The 12,670-nt window shown below is 33.3% G+C and overlaps 1 protein-coding gene, 1 long non-coding RNA gene and 1 pseudogene across 4 annotated transcripts in view; 1 reads left to right on the top strand and 2 right to left on the bottom strand.

Annotated features, from left to right (window-relative positions):
* Positions 1-12,670, bottom strand: part of LOC145247491 (uncharacterized) — a 534,006-nt gene that overhangs the window by 106,314 nt on the left and 415,022 nt on the right. The window lies entirely within an intron of this gene.
* LOC145247488 (ras-related protein Rab-5A-like) overlaps positions 1-12,670 on the bottom strand; it is a 62,128-nt gene that overhangs the window by 44,494 nt on the left and 4,964 nt on the right. Inside the window, exon 1 of one of the 3 annotated variants that reach the window (XM_080109297.1) lies at positions 7,501-8,567. The exons of 1 other annotated variant lie outside the window; for it this stretch is intronic. The gene's annotated coding sequence lies outside the window, so the exon portion shown is untranslated. Of the gene's footprint in view, positions 1-7,500; positions 8,568-12,670 lie in introns of those variants that run through there. One more of the 3 variants, XM_080109299.1, reaches the window with a different exon arrangement.
* Positions 6,956-7,184, top strand: LOC145247701 (U2 spliceosomal RNA; annotated as a pseudogene).

Raw genomic sequence — 12,670 nt, 5'->3', positions numbered from 1 at the left:
TAAAAGATTTTTTATGAAAACCTAATTCCATAACGGGTACGTACAATATAACATTTTTTCAATATTTTCATTTTTATAAATTTCTTGATTAAACTAAACAAGCAATAAAATGCGCGTTGTAATTTATTTCGGGTATTTTTTTTTTTTTTTTTTTTACATTTTCACCCCAAACAAGGCACATTTCCACTTTGTTGTAGGGGGCTACTATCAGGGAAATAAACATCAGGGGTACTATGTAGGGAGTTGGACAGCAAGATGTCGTTTCACGTTACACTTGAACTTCTGCATGTCAGTACAGTATGGGAAGCAGGGACCCAGAAGGGAATTCCAAAGTCTAGTGGTTCTGGGGAAGAAACTACTGGAGTAGAAGGCTCTCTTACATCTAGGGATCTCTACTGTGTAGGGGTGAGATTTAGCTGCTTGTCGAGTTTGTCGGGGGTATTTACGTTGAGGGGGTACAAGTGTTTGCAATTCGTCGTAGCATTCACCGTTAAAGTACTTGTAGAACAGGCAGAGGAATGCAACATATCGTCGATGGGACAGAGGCTGAAGCTTAGATGTTGAGAGAGAGACAAGATATCAATTTTTTTTTTTTTTAAATATGACATACTAAGCAAAAACAATATTCCTTAGTTAATTGTCATGTCGAAAATAGTAATATATCCCAAAATTACGAAAATTCATCGAGTAGAACAACTGCTATTGTGTTTTTAGTAAAATAAAAAGTCTATCATTCGGAGTTGAAACGTATGGCGGCCATAAATCGTGAAACAGGGGAGATAAGTCAGTTCAACAAAAAAAAAATGTATATATTTTATAAAATAAATAATTCCAAAATATTTATTTAAACAGCAGCAGAAACAGTAATTTTAGTTTTGTTTTCGTAAATTTATATAGAAAATGTTGCGCAATCTTCATGGTGTTCACAGCTACGGGTAATGCAATTTCCCCCAATTTTCCACTTATCAATGCCCGAAGGCCACTCGAGGATAAGAGTTAATGAATATAAGGTGGAAGTGTAGTAATCGTTAATGGTGTAGATTAGGTAGGATTTGGATTATTTAAAGGGACGACTCAACAAGAACTTGTTTACATTAGACTTGAAGGGTAGCATATTGTACTCGGCCAGGAAGCAGGCCAATTGGAACAGTGTTCCAGAGGCTGACAGTTTTAGGGAAGAAGCTTTGTTCATGGAATCATCTGCGTTTAGATTTTGGCACGGATACAGAATGGGAGAGGTTGCATATAGTGGTGAGATAAGAGTGTACTCTAGTTGTCCGGACATTCCGATAAAATACAATCGCACATTTCAACCGCGTGCAAAAGCTTATATAAGCGAGTTCCAGATTATTCCAGACTATTTGTTGCATTACTACGCGCAATCCTTTTATCGAATGTGTGTGAATAGGAAAATCATGGCGTTGTAAGCTTGTGCGTACTTCATACGCGTGGGTAGCAGTGTCAGAAATTTTGTGAAAACTATTGAATAATTCCACCTGCTATCTTTCGAAGCTTATAACTCCTCAAAAAATGTAATTCAACCCCTAATTTTTATTTTCAATTAAAAGGAGCAAGGAACAAGGTTTCATTAAAAAAAAAAAAAAAAAAAAAAAAAAAACGTGTTTTTTTTTTAAAAAAGGTTTTAAACTTCGGACTTTACAGGTAAATTTCTAAAAAACACTACTTTTTTTTGTTTTAAATTTGAATATATTATTTATTGATCTTTTATCTTCAATTTGTGATAAAACTTTGGTACATAAATTAATTATTTACTTTTTAATAGACATTTGAAAATGGGGGGGGCGTAAATTAAAAAAAACGTTTGTCTAAAATATTATATTCGGTTTATTGGAAAGAGCATAAAATTTCACATTGACCCTGAAAATATCGTAAAAATAGAATCAATAGAAAAATTTTGATAGATTTTTAAAGTTTAAAAATTGAAAAATACTGAACTCGTCAAATTCAATTAATTTCATTACTATTTTTTAAAAAATATTTCTATTACTTTTTATACAACTTTAATAGTTTATTTTGGAAGTATAATCCATAAAGAAAATAAATAACCCACCTTTAAAAGAGAAATTACAAATTTTTTATATTTTATTTGCAGTTTCGTGTTAGGGGTGTCAAAAATTCCTACAAAAATTCTGATACACCTAACGCGGGGGTGTTGAAAACGGTGATTGCTCTCTTCTGGAGACTTGTTCCAGCCAAATAAAGTGGTCACTACACCGTCAACATTAAAAATCGACATTGCGTCTAATTTTAACTTTGCGGTGAGGCGAGGCACATAAGTAATATTATGTGAAGTATGTAAAAAGGCGTTTTTGCATCATTTGTCATTGACCTAAGGGAGATAACTCCATTTTACAAGGAGTTCGTTTGTTTGATACGAGAATTAGGGACGCTGAAACACCATTTTCAATTATACATAAAAAAAAAAAAAAAAAAAAAAAAAATGGTAAATTTTTACATTAAGTTCACCTCCACAATTTTCTCCAAAATGACAAATTAGACAGGTTTTCGACTATGCTGAATAAGAAAATCTCATTTAAATTTTGCAGAAACAAGCCGTTTTCAAGATATAAAGACATGTATTATGCACTGTAATTCACTGACCGCTATGTTTGTACACACACGGGATAAACAAATCCACTTTTCTTCGTCTGACACTGTCCCCATCCCAATTTTTTTTTTTTTATATAGTATTTGCGGGTGGGTATGCTGACAACAAATATCAGTTAAATTTGAGGCAAATAGTTTTTCACCCCCTCTCAAAAAATGGGGTGTTTATTTCGAAAGCCATTCTTAACATGTGGAGGTTGGGGGTGTTTATTCTGTTTAGCATGAAATTACGAAAGGAAATTTTTAAAAAGTCATAATTGTTTTGTTTTACAAACATGCACATTACTAATTTCTCGGTTGTGAAAAAAAAAAAAAAAAAAAAAAGTGGATGTTTCCGGTAGGTGGCAGTGACGGAATGTTGTGGTGGACGCACCTGTTAAAAACTATACAAGTTTTATAATTCAATACCCTTCTGCCCCCGCTCCAAAAAATTTAAAAAAAAAAAGAACGAAAAACATCGAAGTATATTTTTGTAAACCGCTCGTGAAAACTTAGTGACAGCATTGTTAGCGTCCTAAATTAAGAGATGAAAAAAATGAACGAATCTCTTAGTAAAAGAGAGCTGTCTCCCTCAGAACAATGACAACTTGTAAAACAGCGCCTAATCTTGAATATTACTTAAAATATGAGTTCGATTCAAATTATAAAAGAAAAGTGAATCAGAAGAACAGGCGACTCGAAGTCCGCAGCAAACTTTCAAAAACATTCACATTACTTTATTTATTTTTTGGCAAATGTGTAGTTTACTGGCGTAAATTATTTGACAGACAAAAAATTATAAAAACTATTTATTTTATATAAAACACATTGTTAGACCCAAACGAAACGCTGAAATAAAACCGAAAAAAATTCATTTTAATTATTTTTTTCATCATTTTTATGAGACTAAATGTACGACAATCGAGGCCGCCATATTGCTTTTAAAATTTAACCTTTCTAAGGTTTGACAGATTGGCTTTTTTAAGACCAAATTTGGCTTTTTTTACGCTCTTGGAACTGTTTTGGTCGCCATTTTTGTCATGAAAGAGCGTAAAAATGGCCAGATTTGGCCTTTAAAAGGCAAATCTGTCAAACCTTAGAAAGGCCAAATTTTAAAAACAATATGGTGGCCTCGATTGCCGTACATTTAGTCTAATAAAATATGTTGAAAAAATAATAAAAATGAATTTTTTCCGGGTTTTATTTCAGCAGCGGCGTAAATTATTTGACAGACAAAAAAACGATAAGTTTGGGAAAAGGTGTTATAAATAAAAAAATGGATAAAATACTGTTAAAAACTCGCTCAATATATGTTACCGTGACATAGGTTGACATATATTCGGCGGGTTTTTAATAGTATTTTGTATATTTTTTTATTTATAACACCTTTTCTCAAACTTACCGTGTTAAAGAGGGAGTGAGGCGCCATCTTGAATTTTCCAATACATCGGTAAACACTGTATGTTTTTCAAGCTGAATAAACATGTTACATTGAATAAAAACACGAAAAATATATCCAGTTACGTAGAAAAGTAACTTATCTTGCCTTTGATAACATTTATTTGTTATATATTTGTTTTTTGACATTTTTTTCGAATCTATGTGTACAGTAATACAAACCCAAATAAATCAAATGTTATTGTTTTACTGTTTTTAATTTTATATATTATATAAATTACTTTATGAAATGTATATAGATTCTTTAATTTGTTATTTATTTATTATTTTTAAGAAAAATTGAATATTGTTTTAGCTTGCACTTACTACGGAGTCGCCGGTTCTTCTGAACCACGAAAAAAAAAATGTTTAGACCGTCAATCTTTGGATTTACCCCCTTGGGGTATGGTTAGGGTAAAAAAAAAAAAAAAAAAATTAGAAAGAAAAAGAAATTAAAAAAAAAGGCATTTCGGCATATTTCTCGAGACTTTATTCTTGCATTTACTTCCCCTGTTTTCTAGACGCACGGTAGTAGCTGACTTGGCGTCCCCGACGAAACATCTTCTAACAGATATTTTAACTGAAGGAATTTACACATTCTTAGACGAATTTGGCTGACGTACACGAGTGCTACCCCTCTAGCGGAATACGCATCGGCTTCGATGTTGCACGCAGTTCGACTTAGGGAGTAATTATTATTTTTACAAGGAAAGAATTTTTGCGTGCGTACTACTGCGTGGCCTAGTTTTTTTTATTTATTTATTCATTTTGGCTTGAACTTTGCGAATTATTTTGTTATTAGGATTTTTCTGGGGTTTTTTTTATGGATATTATAGCTATAGGTAATTATTAACAGGAAAATTGGTGCAAGTCCAAATTAGTATTTGTGGTGAAAAAAAATTTCACTTAATTTCATCAAGTAGTTTTTGTTTTACAGCGAAAAAATAATTTGTTATGATACTGAGCAAAAGGTTCGAGTTTTAGGGGAAAAAAGCTAGTTATTAAAGATGGGGAGGGAATGTCGGCACTTTACATGGAGTTATCTCCCCGTGGCGTATATAAACTCAAAAAAAAATTTTTTAAAAAAAACAAAACAAGATGTCTGCTTTCAACGCGTTCTCATAAAACGATTTTTTTCCGCTGTAAAAAAAAAAAAAGAAAACTACGCGATCAAATTAAGTGAAATTTTTTTCGGAGATCTTCAGTTCAAAACGGATACGTACAATATAACCTTTTTCAATATTTTCATTTTTTAATGTCTTGATTAAACTGTACAAGTACTTTTAATTCAAGTTTTATAATGTCTTTTTTTATTTATTAAATTGTTAGGTGAAAGTACAAAATTACAAGACACGCTCCCCTCCCCATGTTAAGAATGGCTTCCTAAATGATAACGTTATTATTTCAGTACGGTAACAAAAGTGCATAAGTACAAAAAATCATTACATAATCGTGTAATATTTATTTCGGTCCTAGAGCACTTACTGATCCGCGCTATTTTTTAAATCGTATTTCCAAGTTTAATTAAAGTTTTATGGTAATCGTGAAGAAAGAGAGAGCCTGTTACCTCCGTTTGACTATAGGTGGCGTTAATGTCTGTCCACCCAGTTACGGAAGCACAAAATGTATATAATGGCACCGGGCACCGTTGAAATAAAAATAAATGTTTAATTTTAAACATTTTTTTTTTTTTTTTTGCAAACATATTTAAGTTTTTTTTTTTTTTTCAAACATATTTACGTTTTTTTTTGTTTTGTTTTTATGTTTGCAAACATATTTAAGTTTTATTTTTCCAAACATTTACGTTTTGTTTCTGGTTTATTTTCAAACATTTACGTTTTTTTTTTGTTTTTACGTTTTTTGTTTTTTGTTTTTACGTTTTTTGTTTTTTGTTTTTACGTGTTTTTTTTTTTTGCAGGCATAAACTAATAATTTTTGAAATATTTTTCTTTTAGAAAAGTTTGCTTATGCACTTATTGTACCGTGCTATTTTTTTTTTTATAGTAGTTTCAAGTAAGATTAAGGTTTTACAATATCCTTTTTCAAATATATATATATATATATATATATAAATACTCACGGAAAAGGTAAAATAAAAAAAATTAAGAAAAAAGAGGGGGGGTCCATAAAAAAATGATAAAAGAAAAAACGTTGATTTTGTTATTATAAGAACGTAAAAAATACTCGCGGAAAAACGGTTGTACTCATAAATATGTTTAAAAGAAAAATATAGCAAAAACATTTAATTTATGCTTGCAAAAAAAAAAAAAAATTAAAATTAAAACAAACAAAAAAAAACCTAAATGTTTGAAAATAAACCAGCAACAAAACGTAAATGTTTGGAAAAATAAAACTTAAATATGTTTGCAAAAACAAAACAAAAAAAAAACGTAAATATGTTTGAAAAAAAAACAAAAAACTTAAATATGTTTGTAAAAAAAACAAAAAAAAAAAACATGTTTAAAATTAAAATATAACAAAAACATTTATTTTTATTTCAACGGTGCCGGTGCCATTATATACATTTTGTGCTTCCGTAACTGGGTGGACAGACATTAACGCCACCTATAGGCAAACAGAGGAAACAGGCTCTCTCTTTCTTCATGATTACCTATATGTTGTTTTATTCAATTGTAAAGTTAAAGTACAGAATAGTTACAAAACACCCTCCCCATGTTAAGAATGACTTTTTAAATAATAACGTTATTATTTCAGCACGGATCAATAAGTGCACCACTGCAGTGCACTGCACCACTGCGCCACTGCGGCACTGCACCAGTACCTTTATTTCTCGTAACTGTTAATTTTCTTTTTAAACATTTTTTTTTTTACAGAAAAGTGTCATTGTTACGCCAAATTTCTTCTTGTGATCAGAGAAAATCTCTCTTATATCCGTTTTTCTTATATTCGGGTCTCATTTTGGCCTTTTGGTCAAGATCAAAGTGTAGTATCTGTTCTTCAGATGCTGCACTTCCATTTGTTGTTCTCTTTCGGTGGAGGAGAAATCCTTCACGACTGAGACAATTTTTATTTTTGTACCTTTTCTCCACGTTAAAAAACGACCCTGTTGTCTAACTCTGTCCCGTGGGGAGGCATAGTAAATAGGTATTAATAATTCGTCCAAGAATGTGATAAATTCCTTTAGTTAAAATAAGTATTGGAAGACGTTTCGTCGGGGACGCCAAATCAGCTATCACCGTCGAGAAAACAGGGGAAGTAATGCAAGAATAAAAAGTCCCGAAAAATATGCCGGAATGCAAAAAAAAATAAATTAAAAAAAAATCGGTTCAAATTATGTAGAAGCATCTACCAAATTTTAACAAAATAAAAGCATAAAATAAACAATAAACTTAAATTTTACGATCACATGTTACAAATGTAAGCGATTCAATGAATCGCCGATTCATTTCATCAGGAATATAGAGGGAAAAAAAAATGGGAAATATTGAAACTTACCTCAAAGATTTCTCATAAAAAAAAATCCACAAAAGAAAACGAAATTTCGGTATTTTCAAGTAAATTTGTCCAGTTTACCAGGAATAAAAAAAAAAAAACACACAAAAAAACAAAAACAGAAATAACTTTTTAAAAGTTTTTGTTTTAATCAAAACTTATAAATAATGCTGTTGTATTGTTGTGTTTGTGTTTGTTGGGTTATTTTTGGTCGAAAGTTTGTTTTTTGTTTTTTGTTTTTTGTTTTGTTTTTCCAAAACACTATTCCAACAATTGCATACATCGGATTGCGTTAAAAGTTAAAACCAAATTAGATCACATTCCTCTTCTCCTGGTTGAGCCATCCTAAATTTAGTCTTTCTTTTAAAGCGCTTCTTTTCGGTGGGTTTCAATAAGAACATCGCGACTTCAAAATAAGGAGTAAGAATGCGTTGAGTGGCAATTTGATTTTCAAAAATACATAAACAAAAGCGGCTGAAACTTTATTTTCCCCGTTGTAATCACAATGAAAGCAGTGGGAGGAGGAGGAGCGGTTGAAACTCGGTCCTTATCTTGCTAGCCGCATTGCACATACCCCCACCCTCTTCATTCATCTCATAAGCACGTGCACTCTACTCTTTTGACTCATAAATAGTTGGAATGTGTGTGTGTGTGTGTGTGTGTGTGTGTGTGTGTGTGTGTTTTGCTTATGTGAGAAATTAAAAAGACTGAATCTCTTCGGTATATTTTGCCTTTTCCCCATGAGGGCAATTCCGTAGCCATCCATCATCTTCATCATCATAATCATCAACATTATTATTGTTATTATAATTAACAACAACAACAACACACAAACACACACACTTGGGTGTGTCTTGTTTATATAAAACGGAGGTACTTGTACAGTTTAGTCAAGACATTAAAAAATGAAAATCTCGAAAAAAGTTTAACTTGTGTGTATCTGTTATGGGACGAAGTTCTCTGAAAAAAAATTTAACTGAATTCCATCAAGTAGTTTTTTTTGTTTTGTTTTTTTTTACAGCGAAAAAAATTTGTTGTGATACCGAGCAAAATGTTCGATTTTTAGGAAGAAAAGCTAGTATTTAGAGATGGGGAGGGAGTGTCAGCACTTTAACTGGAGTTATCTCCCTTTGTCATTTATAAAATTCAATTTTTTTAATCCAATATGGCCGCCTTCAACGCACTTTCATAAAAACGCGTTTTTCCGCTGTAAAAAAGAAACTACTTGATAAAATTAAGTGAATTTTTTTTGTCGGAGAACTTCGTTCTTTAACAGATACATACAATTCAAACTTTTTTCGATATTTTCATTTTTTAATGTCTTCACTAAACTGTACAAGTACCAAAACGGATATTGAATTGACAAAGGACCAGGGAAGTCCAGTACAAGAAAAAGAAGCGACCAGACGAATCAAGTCTGCCGATCTCTTCTGCATTCTCCATATAATGTTAATATGCATAGGGATTCATATGGTGGGGGGGCATAAAAAAAGACGATGATGATGGTGGTAGCGGTGGTGATGGTGTCGGCGACTATCGTCAACAATAATAACCAAAACAATAACATGAGTCAGTCATGTGACCGAATACATCATTGACTATAATAGGGGCCAAGCAGTGAGTTTCTACGATGAACAGAACGGGAGTTATCACCAAAAGCATGACTTTCACCTTTTCCCTGACCTTGACCATGATATTTGTCATAGACGTTCCAAAATTAAAACAATTCATAATTAGACCGTAACCGATATTTTAACTAAGTTTGATGACGATTGGTCAAGCGAGGTTGTACACAAACTCGATCAAAGACATAACCTCCATCTTGGTGAAGATAATAATAATAATATATTATTATTATTATTATTATTATTATTATTATTATTATTATTTGTAGCTTATAGCCACCCAAATTTCAGTGACAATCAATGGTTTCTATCAATGAGAAATCAGTGGTAAATGGCTATTGCGATAGCACAAAATAATTTGCAAAGGTTATCGAAAGAGGTAGTGAATACTGAAAATCTGTGGAGACTTGTTGTCACTCAAACTCCAGGGAATACCACAGGTTGTGCTCAAAGAGAAATCTTCGATGTTAACCTGTTTGAAAACTCCTAGTGAGTTGATAATGATAGCAGCAGCAGTAGTAGTAGTAGTAGTAGTAGTAGTATCAGGTACAGGCCTGAAAAACCTGGAAAAAAAGACTAGGAGGAATTGAAGTTAAATGTTGGACTAACACCACGCAGCACATAGCAATGATGAAAGCAAGTGAAATATTAATGAAAATCCTTGAGTGCAGAAACTAACTCTCACAACCAGCCAACGCCAATCAAACTACAATTAAGCTGAAATAAAAACAAAACAAACAATATATAGAAGGAACATTATGCAAAACCGAGAGAACTGAAACTGTCAGAAATTCCATCATCTAACCCCTGACCCCCTCCCTCGCCAAAAATGTCAGTTACTATTACACAAAATGGTGGTGGAGAGTCAACAGGAGTGGAAAGACCGAGAATGGAGAGTACCATGCTCTTCGCACACTGGAAGTGTGTGAAGAACATTGGAAAGTTAGGGGATGCTTGATGTCACTGAGATTTCAAAGACAAACAGTCATTATAAGCAATGAGTCAATGGTAAACAGCAGTTGTGATAGTGATCAAAATCATAGTCAGGGTTCAATCCTCAGTGCAGGCAATAATAAGAATACAATTGTGAATTACTTAAGTCATCTATCTGGTCATGGCTGACAGAACAAAAGTATACTATCTCCGGGGATTAAATAAAGAGTTCTGTTTGAAATTCTATGCAGACTTCTAAGTTTGACAGATGCACCTTAAGAAAGTCGGAGGTTACATCGGCTGAAATGTTGTGAAAATAAAACTCAAGATGAGAACAAAATACAAAATTGTGGAATTTTGATTTCTTTGACAAAAGTTTAATCTGCATAGTATCAGGTACACTAGGCACATTTGGCAGCAACAACAGCAGCAGCAGTCAACATATGCAAATGACCAAAAAGGAAAGAAAAACATTATATAAATGGCCCAAGAGAGAAAGAGAGAGACAGACAGATAGAGAGAGAGAGACAGACAGACAGAGAGAGATACGTATCCTAAACATGGGCGGACAAAACAAGAGTACCACATGCTCCACACAGCAGAGTCTTGTTAACCACATTGGAGTACAAGAAGATTTGGAATAAGATTCTGGAAAGTACCTGTAAATAAATGGCTGTCGTTTCAAACGGTAAAAAAAAAAAGTGAGTTGAATTCTTTCCTTGTCTTTGTTTCCTTGCGACTGTCTACATACAACATGTAAGTCCCGAGTGTTAATGTAACGACTACATTACAAAGGGAAACTTGTGCAGAGCAGCCGTCTTTGTTGATGTGGTCACGTTGAGAGAACAAATGAGAATGCTTGGGTTAATAAATGTAAAACAGTCGTGATAACAAGGTCAATTGGCAAGGGAAAGGTTAGGAAAAACATGGTAGGAAGTATTAAGGAAATGTTTGAAAAAAAAAAGAGGGATAAATAAAGACCTGGCCAGAGATAGGTTAGTTTGGAAGTCATTTTTTAAAAGCCATCCGACATATGCCAGTATGTAAAACAGACATTAAACCGAATTATAATCCTATATTATTTTGTTTTTATTTTTTCAAATCCTTTGAGACGAGGCTTCATAATTTGTGTATCCATTTTTTGGGGGGGCGGACTGCTATCCTCATCCTCATAGTTGTTGTTCCGCCATGTTTTGGTCAACAAATCTTCTTACGTGGCTCAGTGATAAAAGCGTTGAGTCCCTACAGTTCCAGGTGAGCATGGTTTGAAGATAGCAGTTTCAATCCTACCCAAAATAGGCCAGGGGGTTAGTTGGCCAAAACATGGTGAGACAACAACAACTATGGAAGGCAGTAATTACTGGGGATACAATTTTAAGACTCAGCATTCCTATCTCGTCGCTGTTAATCACCTGAAGAAGGCCAGAGGATGAGTTGGCCGAAATGTGGTAAAACAACAACAACAACAACTATAAAGATGAAGATAACAATCTGCAAAAATTGAATACACGAATTATAATCCATCAAATCTTTTTTTTTTTTACAAGGGATTCATCACTCATCAAGGCTAAACGGCCACTAGAGGATAAGGGTCAATGAGTGTAAGATGGTCAGTGAGACAATATAGTAATGATCAGTTGTGGTGGAATTTGTATAGAATTTGATTATTTAAGCAAACAGCTCACCATATACGGAGGAGCTCCTAACAGTACCCTTTTACTACCTTGACAGGGTACAAAACCGTCTTTGAAATCTAGTGGGCAAGTACCTTTTTCCCCGATCTACTTCCTTACTCTCACAGAAGAGACGTTTGCCAGTCTATCTCTTCGCTATAGTTACTTTTATAGTAGGTGCTCGACTGAGCTTCAGTCTGTGGTCCTCTCACCCCTACCTCTGTAAAACATTCACACCAAACACTCGTCTACCTGCAACAACAGTCAATAATTTCCCTCATTCTCTAGCTGTGTCTAAAACTAAATGAAAATTCCATGAGCAAAGTTTCTTTCCTAGAATTGTCCGTCTGTGGAAAAAGATACGTTGCAAATATATCTCTGGTCTATCGTTGTTTTTCTTTTGTTTTGTTTTTTTCGACTGAGCTCCAATGTATGATCCCTCCTGCAAAACATTCACAACAAATACTCCTTTAGGTACAACAACTGTCAACAATTTTTCGCACTCTCTACTTGTATCGAAAACTAAATAAAAATTCCATGAGCAGAATTTCATTCCTAGAACTGTCGATCTGTAGAACCCAATACAATGGGGCTGCTTGCCAGCTGATTATAACATGGTCATTTTCAAGTCTAATGTAAATAAATTCTTGTTGACCCGTCTTCTTAAATATTCCACCATTGCTGATCATGTTGTCTCACCATCTATCTAAGACTCTTATCCTGAAATGGCCTGTTGACCTTGATAAGTTGTGACCCCCAAGTAAGAGTAAAAAAACTTGTTTACATTGGACTTGAAGACGACCATGTTGTAATCAGCTGGAAAGCAGGTCTGAGGGACAGAGTTCCACAGACAGGTAGTTTTTTAGCTGATGTTTTGTGTATCAGATTACAATTACAAGTTTGTGGGTAAAAAAAGTTAAAATCAAAGCACCTTTATCTATT

This window comes from Euprymna scolopes, chromosome 25 (genome assembly GCF_053919585.1).
Source record: "Euprymna scolopes isolate OS-2025 chromosome 25, ASM5391958v1, whole genome shotgun sequence".
Taxonomy (NCBI): domain Eukaryota; kingdom Metazoa; phylum Mollusca; class Cephalopoda; order Sepiida; family Sepiolidae; genus Euprymna; species Euprymna scolopes.
This window is presented reverse-complemented; position numbering and strand designations above follow the sequence as displayed.